Below are 12,405 nucleotides of genomic sequence, written 5' to 3'. Positions count from 1 at the left end.
CTTCTTGTTTTCGGTTATCAGTCTTATGACTGGTTTGACGATCCCCGCCACGCGTTCCTGCCCTATGGCGACCTCTCACCTCAGAGCAGCACTCAGTCATTTGTTGTATGTGTTCTAATCTCTTTCTTCCCCCACTTTTCTACCATCTACAGTTCGCTCAAGTACCTTGCACGTTACTCTTTGCTATCTTACACGTGTATTTTTATCCATCCTTATACACTGCTCGCCGAAGAAGTGGAGGACCACCTCAGTTCTTATCAGTTCACCTAAGTTTCAACGTTGTTCTGTAGACATCACCACACATCCAACGCTTCGATTCTTTTCTTTTCCAATTTTCCCTAATTCCATGATTCACTTCCATAAAATGCTGTGTGCCAAACGTACAATCTCAGAAATTTATTTTCTGAATTAAGGCCAATGTTTCATACTAGGAGACCTAGTTTGGTCACGAATTTCCTCTCTGCGGTTCCTAGTCTGCGCTTTTAATGTCCCCTTTGCTTCGGCTCTCATGTGGTACTTTGCTTCCAACGTACAAGTATTCCTTAATTTCGTATATTTCGCGGTCCCTAATTCTGATATTAAGTTTATCGCTAGTGTCATTTTTGCGATTCTCTCTTCTGATTACTCTTAACCCAAAGTGTGTGCTTATCATACTATTCATTCCATTCCTACAGTTCTTTCTCACTGACTACAGCAGTGTCATCAGCGAGTCCTATCGTTGATATCATTTTACCCTGGCTTTTAATCCCACAGCTGAACCTTTCTGTTATTTCCGTCATTGCTTTTCCGATGTACAGATGAACATTAGGGTCGAAAAACTGCTACTCTATCTTACACCCTTTCTAATTCGACTAATTCGTTCTTACTCTTCCATGCATTTTTCTCTCTTTGGTCTTGTATATACTATACATTACCGTAGTTCTCTACAGTTTACACCTATTTCCCGGGAGTTTCCAACAACATGCATCCATTTACATTGCAGAAAGCTTTCCTTAGGCTAATAAATGCTCTGAACATATCTTGGGTTTTCGAAGTCTTACTTCCATTATCAAGAGCAACGTCATCACTGGCTCTCCTAAAAAGACACCCGCCTACGGGTAACTTCTTTAATTCGCAACCAAAGCCGTGCCGAGTGGCCGCGCGGTTGGTGGCATCATGTCACGGATTGCGCGGCCTCTTCCACCGGAGGTTCGAGTCCTCCCTCGGGCACGGGTGTGTATTTAGTTCTTAGCATAAGTCAGTTTAAGTCACGTGTAAGTCTAGGGAGCGATGACCTCAGCAGTTTGGTCCCTCAGGAAAGCACACACACACACACACACACACACACACACACACTGGCTCTCTGGTGCCTCTCCTTACCTACAGTCATACTGACACATCTTAAATTTTTATTTCCATTTTTCGTACGGCTTTCTTTTCAGCAACTTGGCTGCATAAACTTTTAAGCTGGTTGTGCGATAGTTCTCACACTTTTCTATCCTTCCTGCCTTCGGTATTGCATGGATATATTTTTCCTGATGCCTCCAGACTTGGAGATTTTACAAACCCACTTGTGTAGTCGTTTGGTTGTCACTTCCGCCAATGTCACAGTATCCGCAGCCCTAGAGAATTTCAAATGCTCTCGATCATTCCACTTTATTTTAATATCCCACTTGTTACCTCAATGGTTCTACCGGACGAGCCCCTTAACTTTCAGTCTAATCTTCAGCGTTACTACATTGTGATCTGAGTCTATGTCTCCTGCTGGGTGCTATTTGTAATCCAACATCTGATTTCGGGATATGATTATGATATAATATAGCTCAAATCTTCCCGTGTCTCCAACCCTTTACAAATTGTGCCTTTGCCTATTGTGATTTTTGATCAATGTACCTGCTATTACTACGTGAAACTTATAGCAGAACTCATTCACTCTTTCTCCTTTCTCGTTTGTAGTACTGAGCTCATGCTTCGCCACAAACTCCTCTTACTGTTTCTTCTACTATAACATTGTTCCACTCACGCCTGACAATTGAATTCGTTGCCCCTCTTTCTGTACTGAATTACACTTTCAAGATCCACACACAATTTCTTTGTCTCATCTTCTGCTTGTGATGTTGGCATATATACACCCGAACTTATCCTGTTGCAGTTGGTTTGCTGACGACGTTGATGAGAATGCCTTATTACTTAAGTGTCCACAGTAGCATTCGTTGCCCTGTCTTCCTATTCATGACGAATCCTACGGCCGTTACACAATTTTCTGCTGCTATTATTATTACTCTATTTTCCTTTGACCAGAAGTGCTCATCTTCTTTCCACTTCCCAGTGACACCTACTGTATCTCAAGTGAGCCTCGGATTTTCTAGCTTCCCTGCCACATTCAGACTTCTGATACCCCACGCTCCGTCTTTTAGAAAATTACCCTTTCGTTGGTTGTGATCATTTCGCCATTGGCAGTCCCTTCCCAGAGATCCGAAATGGGTGTAAAACGGAACATTTTGCCAATGTGTAGATCATCATGACACTTTTCCAGTTTCAGGCCATAAGGCCTGTGAACATTATTTACCTTTAATGCAGTTGTTTTCATTGCCTTATGCATCCTCATTGGCTAGACAAGATCAGATCGCGTGAGGTCACGGAAAATGCAAGGCAGTTAGGGAAATAGTGACGTTTGGATTTCAGACCGTCACGTAGAGGCCCCACAGGCGCTTTATTATGAGAATAGGCTGCTGACTTGTTATTTGCATGTGTGTGTCAGCGCCGACTGGATTGGGAGGAAGAGGGCGTGCGTCAGCGCGCGAGTGACGTGGGCCGCGCGCCGCCGCCGACCTTGCTTCTAACACGATAAACGCGGGCCCAAGTAGAGCGTGGCTGCGGCGCCGCAGGGCTCTGTCTCCGGGCCTCTGTTGCCCGCGCCGCTGGCCCGCTCTTTAAGTGCTGTGCGCTTAAGCTGAAAAACTACCGTTAGGCTACTGTAGACTATCGTAAATAAGCGTAGGCTATGGCCGCTTTCCTATTAGCATTGGTTAGTTAAGATCGTAACCGCGTTACCTATAGCTTAAGATTGTTGCATACCTACTGGACGCTACATCATCTCGATCGCGTTGTTTGCGTATGCGATCAGTGCCTCATACACAATTTTTTCTTGTTGCGCATGTACACTGCACTTGAATCAAAAGTAATTGCTTTGGTTTCGTAAAAGCGCAGAAGTTATGTGATCAACCAGTTTTTATTACCTATAAAACGTAATTTATATTTTGTAAGGATATAAAATACACAGTGGACTAACACTGAACGATGTGCAGTTCTAATTATGTGCAAAACAAACGAAAAAGAAAGAGAAGTTCTTCTCTCACACATTCAGTTATGTTTCTTTCCCTAGCTAGGCTACCAATAATGCCTGAAAGCCGACCGTTTACTTTGTTATATTAGAACAAATAGGCCATCGGTAACAAACATTAAATCAAAATTGACCAGGTCATAGTAGCGTCGTCTTCAGAATTAAACTAACTGTTCTAAAACATATTAGGTATATAATACATTAATAAAATGAAAGTTTGTACTGACTGGAAAGAGATGCAGTACTTACGAGTCACATTTTAAAAAATCTAAGCCGGAAGGGCGACGTCATGAATAGTTGTAAATAAGATGGCGAGCAGCTAAGGTCTGCTCGTACTTGAGTGAACAAGGGTTGCAACAACATATAGCTAATATGTTTTAGAACAGTTAGTTTAATTCTGAAGACGACGCTCATAGTAGCGTCGAAACCTGGTCAATTTTGACTTAATATTTGTGACCGAGGTCTTATTTGTTCTAATATAATTCTGGCAGGGTCACTGAACCTTAGCAGCTATGTTCAAAGTTTTACGTTTACTTTGTCATTTATGTACCGCACGACAAACACCGAACCGTAGTTATGGAAGAGCGCAACTCTACTCTTCGCGTTTCTTATTGAGATTCTTGTGGTTTGTTTTTTTTCTACACTGCGAGCTAGTTGGACATTACTGGATTCGGCTGTTTCATCTACTAATAACAACAGACTAACAATTAAAACCTGCTAACCTAATGACCGCGTCGACTTACACTCTTCCCCTATCCTCCATTTCGACGAAAAAATAATCTAAACCTTCATCCTTTCGAGAACTTACCATCTATTTCCGTTCCTCCTAAATCTTACTATTCCTACCAGTGCCATTTTGCACTCCTCGGATACTTCCGCTTATGAGTCACTGATCCATTTCATCTTCCGGTAAAGGCTTTTTATCGACTTATTCTTGCGTCTATTCTCTCTGGTATACATTCTGTACACTTTCTGTACATAAAGTCTGGTTTGGCGAACAACCACAATTGAATTGAAGATCAAATTGATAAGATTCAGAAATCCGCTTCGGTTGTAAGTGATAATATGCTAGAGCAACGTTTCGGAAACTATTGTCCCATCATCGGTGGCTACACTCTACATGGTTTATCAAGTAATGTGTGTGGGGCGAGCGGACTGTTTAATCGCAAATACACGTAACTCAGGCACTCGTGACATTTAGATGCGCCAGAGCTGCCAGAGGCAAGCCTGTGTTGCGGTATGCAGAAAATATGACTTGCAGCACCCGACGATGGAGACATAGTCTCCGAACCCAGTCGTATTAACAAAATATCATTTATAACTAAATAAGATTTCTCAATCTTACCAACACTCGCTGTGCATTTAATGTTTAACACTTTTCCTTACATAATTTTCTGCTCCAGTTTTACATTTTCTGAAACATCTTCCTCAGTTTCATGTCAGCGTTGGATACCAGTTACGCCATTTGCTTTGAAGTAACCTGTGTCCCCGTGAATCAACCTTCATCCAACGTTTCTGCTTTTGCCACCATCTCCTGAAAACTTGCTAACCAGATTCTCGAAGTTATTCTTTCACGTGCTCTACTGTAACTTTCCCAATTTTTATGCGTATCAAGTGAATAACATTCATCACTTTCGTCTTTCTTATATGTGCATGGGCAATCATATTTACGGTAGGTTTCCCGTATGGCATATTTCCATCGGAAATCACAGCAGCTGAGTGAGGTCCAATGTCGCGCAAAATATGTGTTGTACCTTTCTGACATCTATTCCAATGGCGTAAGCATTATTCTCAAGTAGGCCAAAAACCTCCCCATAAATACAGTTCACAAATTTCTGAAGTCATCAGTTCCTGGAAAATCGGGCGTTGTATCGTACCTAGCTGAGTTCTGTTGGCAGTCGGCATTTCCATTTTATCTCTTTGTTAAGCCTCATATCGCACTCCACGTACATTCGCGAGGTCGGACGTCACTATGAGCCGGGAAATCGGCTTCACACACATGTGACGCTAGCCGCACACGATAGGTCCTAACATGGACAGATTATCACAAGCGAGACTTTAGTATGCAGTTTCGACAGTACTTTTATTTATTTACGCCTTTACTTCACCTGGAAACATTAATTCTCTCTTACATGTAACCAGAAGTCATTAGTGAGTCAGCATTACGATTTATGTAATACATGGGCAAAATATATACGGAATTTAAGAAACATCAGTCTTATTATCAATCTGTTAAGCAATTTCCTCGTTACATTCTTGTCGAGAGCGAATCTTGATAGCTGACACTAACAGGAATACACTGAAGCGCCAAAGAAATTGGTATCGGCATTCGTATTCAAATAAAGAGATATGCAAACAGGGAGAATACGGCGCTGTGGTCGGCAACGCCTAATTAGACAAGTGTCTGGCGCAGTTGTTAGATGGGTTGCTGCTGCTGCAATGGCAGGTTTTCAAGAGTTGAGTGAGTTTGAAGGTATTGTTTTACTCGTCGCACGAGCGATGCGACACAGAATGTCCGAGATAGCGACGGAGTGGGGATTTTCTCGTCGACCATTTCACGAATATACCGTGAATATCAGAAATCCGGTAAAACATCAAATCTCCGACATCGCTGCGGCCGAAAAAAGATGCTGCAAAAACGGGACCAGCTACGACTGAAGAGAATCGTTCAACGACAGAAGCGCAACCCTTCCGCAAATTGCTGCTGATTTCAATGTTGTACCATCAACAAGTGTCAGCTTGCGAATCATTCAGTGAAACATAACCCATGTGGGCTTTCGGAGCCGAAGGCCCACTCTCGTACCCTTGATGACTGCACGACACGAAGTTTACGCCTCGCCTGGGTCCGACAACACTGGCAGTGGACTGTTGATGACTGGAAACATGTTACCTGGTCGGACGAGTCACACTTCAAATTATATCGACCGGATGTAAGTGTACCGGTGTAGAGACAACCTCATGTAGCCATGGATCCTGCATGTCAGCAGGGGACTGTTCAGGAGGTTCTGCAATGGTGTGCGGCGTGTGCAGTTGGAGTGATATGGGACCCTTGATACGTCTAGATACGCCTCTGACAGGTGACACATACGTAAGCATCCTGTCTGGTCACGTGATCCATTCATGTCCATTGTGCATTCCGGCGGACGTGGGAAATTCCAGCAGAACAATGCGACACCCCACACGTCCAAAATTGCTACAGAGTGGCTCCAGGAACAATCTTCTGAGTTTAAACATATCCACTGGCCACCAAACTCCCCAGACATGAACATTCTTGAGCATATCTGGTATGCCTTGCAATGTGCTGTTCAGAAGAGATCTCCATCCCCCTCGTACTCTTACGGATTTACGGACAGCCCTGCAGGATTCATGGTGTCAGTTCCCTCCAGCACTACTTGAGATGCTAGTCGAGTCCGTGCCACGTCGTGTTGCAGCACTTCTGCGTGCTCACGGGGGCCCTACACGACATTAGGCAGGTGTACCTGTTTCTTTGGCTCTTCAGTGTATATGGGAGTAGGACAAAAGGAACAAGTGCGCAGAAGAATTTGACTGATAATAGGAGAAGCGAGAAACAGAAGGTTGAAATTAACAGCTGAGATGGAAGGAAGAAACGAGAAGGATGGATAATTTGCAATGTGACAGATTTTGGTTTCCTAATGGACAGAAAGAGTAGTAGGGATAAGGAGAGTGTGGTGTCACAGCCAGACACCACACTTGCTAGGTGGTAGCTTTTAAATCGGCCGCGGTCAGCTAGTATACGACGGACCCGCGTGTCGCCACTGTCAGTAATTGCAGACCGAGCGCCACCACTCGGCAGGTCTAGAGAGACGTACTAGCACTCGCCCCAGTTGTACAGCCGACGTTGCTAGCCATGGTTCACTGACAACTACGCTCTCATTTGCCGAGACGATAGTTAGCATAGCCTTCAGCTACAGTTGCTACGACCTAGCAAGGCGCCGTATTCAATTGCTATAATACTTCTGTATCATCAAGAGCAATGTTCTACAAATGTGGATTAAAGTTAAGTATTCCAGAAGCTACTACTTTTCTTTATAGCATTCATTACGTATCCTGTTTCAGACCTCACGCCAGCCTGAGTGAGCTTATAGCATGCATTTCGGCCTCCTCTAAAAACAGTGTTGGCAATTCTGCCGACACTTCAGCGAGAATGAAACTACACGGATGATAAAGGATAAAGCTTTAATCTTCTCTTGAATGCAAATTGGTTTCGGATAAGACGTAGACTACAGCTGGTTGTAGTTCTCGAACCTCGGTATTGATTTCTTTGATCTTCTTACGCAATGTGTTGGTATCAACAGTATCAGCAGCCTGAACCATGATGTGTACCGTCTGGCTTGTCATTATTTCATTGTGGAACAGCTCCACGTTCGGGAAATATATTCATAACATTCTAGGTATAACGCATATCTGAGTCTTAGTGTGGGCATTTGGTTTCAACTTGTGGTGCAGAATTAGTATTTCTAAATTTTGGGTATCAGTCAGGTTCACAAATTTACTTTTACTTAAGACAATCAGTCTGTTGAAAGGTACGTTTTTGCATCCTAATGTGAGAACTTTCCTGTGAAGAATTTTCCATAAGGCATCGATGTAATCCGCCACTACACAGTCGGCTGCCTGAGGCATTTTAACTAAACTTGGGCCACATTACTGGCGGACGCGGATCTGTGTTGAAAGAACGACTTGCATCAACGCCGTCCTTGCACAACACTTAGCTCGGTTAGAGTAGAAGTCCTCCACTTAACGCTCCGGACGCACAAACAGGTGTGGCACGCGCCGCCCCGCTACGTAGACTGGAAGCCGTGCAGCCACTCCTGCCCGCTACTCTGGTGTTCCACCCTGGATTTTAATCCCGCTCTCGAACTTTTCTTTTATTTCTGTCACTGCGTCCTTGATGTATAGATTAAACACACGGGCAAAGAACTACATCCCTGTTTTTGTTGTTGTCGTGGCCTTAAAGCCGACGACTTGTTTGATGCAGCTCTCGATGCCACTCTGTCCTGTGCAAACCTCTTCATCTCCGAACCACTACTGCAACTTACAACCTTCTGAATCTGCTTGCTGTATTCATCTCTTGGTCTCCTTCTACGATTTTTATCCTCCTCCCCCCCATACTTACCCCCAATACTAAATGGGTGACTTCTTGATGTCTCAGAATGTGTCCTATCAATCGACCCCCTTTTTTAATCAAGTAATGCCACAAATTTCTTGTCTCCCTATTTATGCTCAGTACCTCCTCATTAGTTACGCGACATACCCATATAATCTTCAGTATTCTTCTGTAACAACACATTTCAAAATCCTCTATTCTCTTCTTGTCTGAACTGTTTACCGTCCATGTTTTACTTCCATACATGGCTACACTCCAGTAAAATACCTTCCGAAAACACTTCATAACACTTAATTCTATTCAATGTTAACAAATTACTCTTCTTCAGAAACGCATTTCTTTCCACAGGGAGTCTACATTTTATATCCTCTCTTCTTCGGCCATCATCACTTATTCTGCTGCCCAAGTAACAAAAGTCATGTACAAGTTTTGGTGTCTCGTTTCTAATCTAATTCCTTCAGCATCACCTCACTTAACTGGAATATATACCATTATCCTTGTTTTGTTTTTGCTAACATCCTCCTTTCAAGACCCTGTCCATTGCGTGCAACCGCTCTTCCAAGTCCTTTGCTATCTCTGACAGAATTACGGCGTATTCAGCAAACCTCCAAGATTTTACTTGTTCTCCCTGAATTTAATTCCTACTCCAAATTTTTCTTTTGTTTCCTTTATTGTTTGCTCAATGTATGGACTGAATGACATTGGAGATAGGTTACAACACTATTTCACTACTTTCTCAACTACTTCATGTCCCTCGACTCTCATAAAAGCCGTCTGGTTTCTGTACAAGTTGTATATAAGCTTTCCCTCCCTATATCTTACACCTGCTACATTCAGAATTTCAAAGAGAGTATTCTATTCGACATTGTGAAAAGTTTTCCCCAAGTCTACAAATGCGTTGACTTTACTTAACCTTTTATCCAAGAGAAGTCGTTGGATCAGTACTGCCTCGCGTATTCCACATTTCTCTGGAATCCAAACCGATCTTCCCAGAAATCGGCGTCTACCAGTTTTTCCATTCTTCCGTAAAAAATTCGTATCAGGATTTTGCAACCATAACTTAATAAACTGACAGTTCAGTAATATTCACATCTGTCAGCAACCTTCTTAATCTGAGCAGTTCGTTCTTGATCTTGAATTCTTATTATTTCTTCTTGATTCTTGTACATATTGTATACCAGAATGAAAAATGGTCCTATCTTAGCACAAAAAGATAAATATTCCCTGTGCAGAGTTAGGGATGTAAAAGAAGGGAACTAGCTTTTCGACTTATCTGGCAGTTTCAGAGACAGGTAAATCAAAACATCTTGACATATTAGCGCTTTTTTGCTTGTCGGTATTAGCACCCTTGACATTTAATACAATGCATCGTATCAAGTAAAGTGACATGATACATGATGTCATGTCGAACATGAGACATGCATCATGTCAGGCAACATGGCAGTTATCATGTTGTGCAAACATGATTCGACCTGCCAGTTAATAAAAAATATAGGGTGTCATTTAAAAAACCCATACCGCTATTCATATCTTTGTAAAAAACAAAGCTAGAACGAGGCAATCATGTTGATCGATATCCCCCTTACGGCTAAAGAACATTTGCTTGAAACATTTTGCAATTTGTATCTGGACAAACTGTTACTTAGGGTGGTCAAGATAAATGGGACACACTGTATAGTTTTCAAAGTATAGTGTACTATAGTATTCAAGGAAATGCGACGTTCGCCCGAACAACAGAGTACTGACATGCATTGAGACCATGAAATAGTGCACTGATAATGGCTAGGCACTAGCCGAAATCTAGATTTGCCAAATAAATCGTACAAAAAAGAACGACTGATAGCTATCCTCTATGATTTATAAATGATATCACAGTCGCTGAGCGCACCCATGTTCCTTATTGAAGGTAAGCTGATGATCTTGTTTCTACCTGTAAAAGTCGACGGCCACGACTAGGTGTACAAATGCTACGAAGGTATTCTGATCTTTTTTAAACTTATCTTCCAATTCTAAATGAAAAGTGAGAATTCTTTTTCACTTACGTTTCCAATTGCTCAAGCTAAACTGCCTTCTTCCAGTGCGCCATTCATTTTGCTGTTCACCAATTTAAGAGCGATTAGTTTTCACGTTTATCCGCACGTGCCTCCCTTGATGTGGAACAGTTATGTAGGTATGGAAGTCACTCGTTTGGCAGACATTTGATACCACCTCGAACACCGGTAACTTTTTAATTGCCACATCTACCACAGCTTTCAGTAGCTCCCAAGGTATACCATCAACTTCTGCCGATTTGTTTGCGCTCAGGTTATTCAATGCCCTATCAGAATGTTATCACATTACTGAATCACGACCTACGGCCCCTCTTTTATATGTGCTCCTGCCATCTGTCAGTCGTTTCTTCTGGGTTTACGACACCATAAAATAAGAAACTGTTATTACGAGAAGGAATGCAGAAAGATTTTCAGGGGGGAAACACGCTCCTCCACCTCCACATATCGTTTGGTGCTGCAGCGTACAGCATTGTGATACCGAGCAGTGAAGTGTGAATTGCAGAACTGTCATTCAGATGTGAGTGCGAATACCTGAAACACTTGTGGGATCAGCGGCCGAAGCGCCTGCGCTATCCTCCCGCCCCCAGTGTGCCGCCACAGCTGTCGCCGCCCTCACATTACGGACACCTCACACGTTCAGTAATATTGTCAAACTGTCAATGTACCGAGAGTTCGCATTGACAACTGTCAATACTAGAAACACTGACGAGCAGTAATGATGGAACTCAAAATATTCTCAGTATATTCAATAATACTAAACGTGTGAGGTCAAATATTGACGGTTTGCCAATATTCTCCATTCGGATGTTGACAGAGATTCACTAACCAGCCACGCGAGGTTAATGTGTAGTATCTATTTTTTCAATTCGCCGTTGTGTACATTATACCCCAGATTCAATTTTTAAGCAGTCTTTTAACATAAAAGAAATTTAATAGGCCCTTAGGAGGGTAATCATTGTTTGTACCACTTAAACACGGCTAATAGAAGAATCTCTTTGGCACTGCTTACTTCGTTAATTTGAAAATATAGTATAGATGGTTGTATTACATGGTAGTATTGGTTAAAAAAAGCCTTGGTTGCAATTTTAGCATTTTTTACTTTTCAACGACGCGTTTCCCCTTATTTAGGCATCTTCAGGTTATTTACGTAGAAAACAGAGAACAAATACATCTATTTAAGAATCGCGATCGCATTGTGCAGACTTGGATAACCTACAAGCATATAAGCCATATTCGACGATGCCCTTTGGCTACACTGACAAGGATTCTTATAATAAATGCCAAATTAAGGTATTTGCTCTTTCAATAGGTGATCTGTTTATACTTTCAATAGGGGATCTGTTTATACATGATTATAGGTTATCCAAGTCTGCACAACGCGATTCTTAAATAGATGTATTTGTTCTCCGTTTTCTGCGTAGATAACCTGAAGATGCCAAAATGAGGCGAAACGCGTCGTTGAAAAATAAAAAAAAACTAAAATTGCAACCAAGACTGTTTTTAATCAATACTGTTAAGCACTGGTTTGCTGTATGACACATATGGATTGGAAGAATTTCTATTACATAGCAGTTTGAAAAAACTCCCTCATTTCGAAAAATGTGTCATACATCTACAATGACCAGTAAGAAGTCTACGAAATGCTTGTCATTTTGATCAAATTAACAATAACACTAAAAAGTATTCCACGTCAATTGCCTGAATAGGTTCTTGCCAGGCATGTACATAATTGCATTCCAGCTTTCCATATAATTATACTGTCTTACCGATATTACAGAACTAAACTTCGATCATTAGAATGGCCTGTCCGTCGCCAGCCATCTCAAAATTATTCCTAATCTCCTCTCTCTCATTAACGTATTTTACTTCTCTACTTTATTTCTTATCAACACTAATAACTTCTCATA

Source organism: Schistocerca cancellata, chromosome 1, assembly GCF_023864275.1.
Source record: "Schistocerca cancellata isolate TAMUIC-IGC-003103 chromosome 1, iqSchCanc2.1, whole genome shotgun sequence".
NCBI lineage: Eukaryota > Metazoa > Arthropoda > Insecta > Orthoptera > Acrididae > Schistocerca > Schistocerca cancellata.
Note: the sequence above shows the minus strand (reverse complement) of the source record.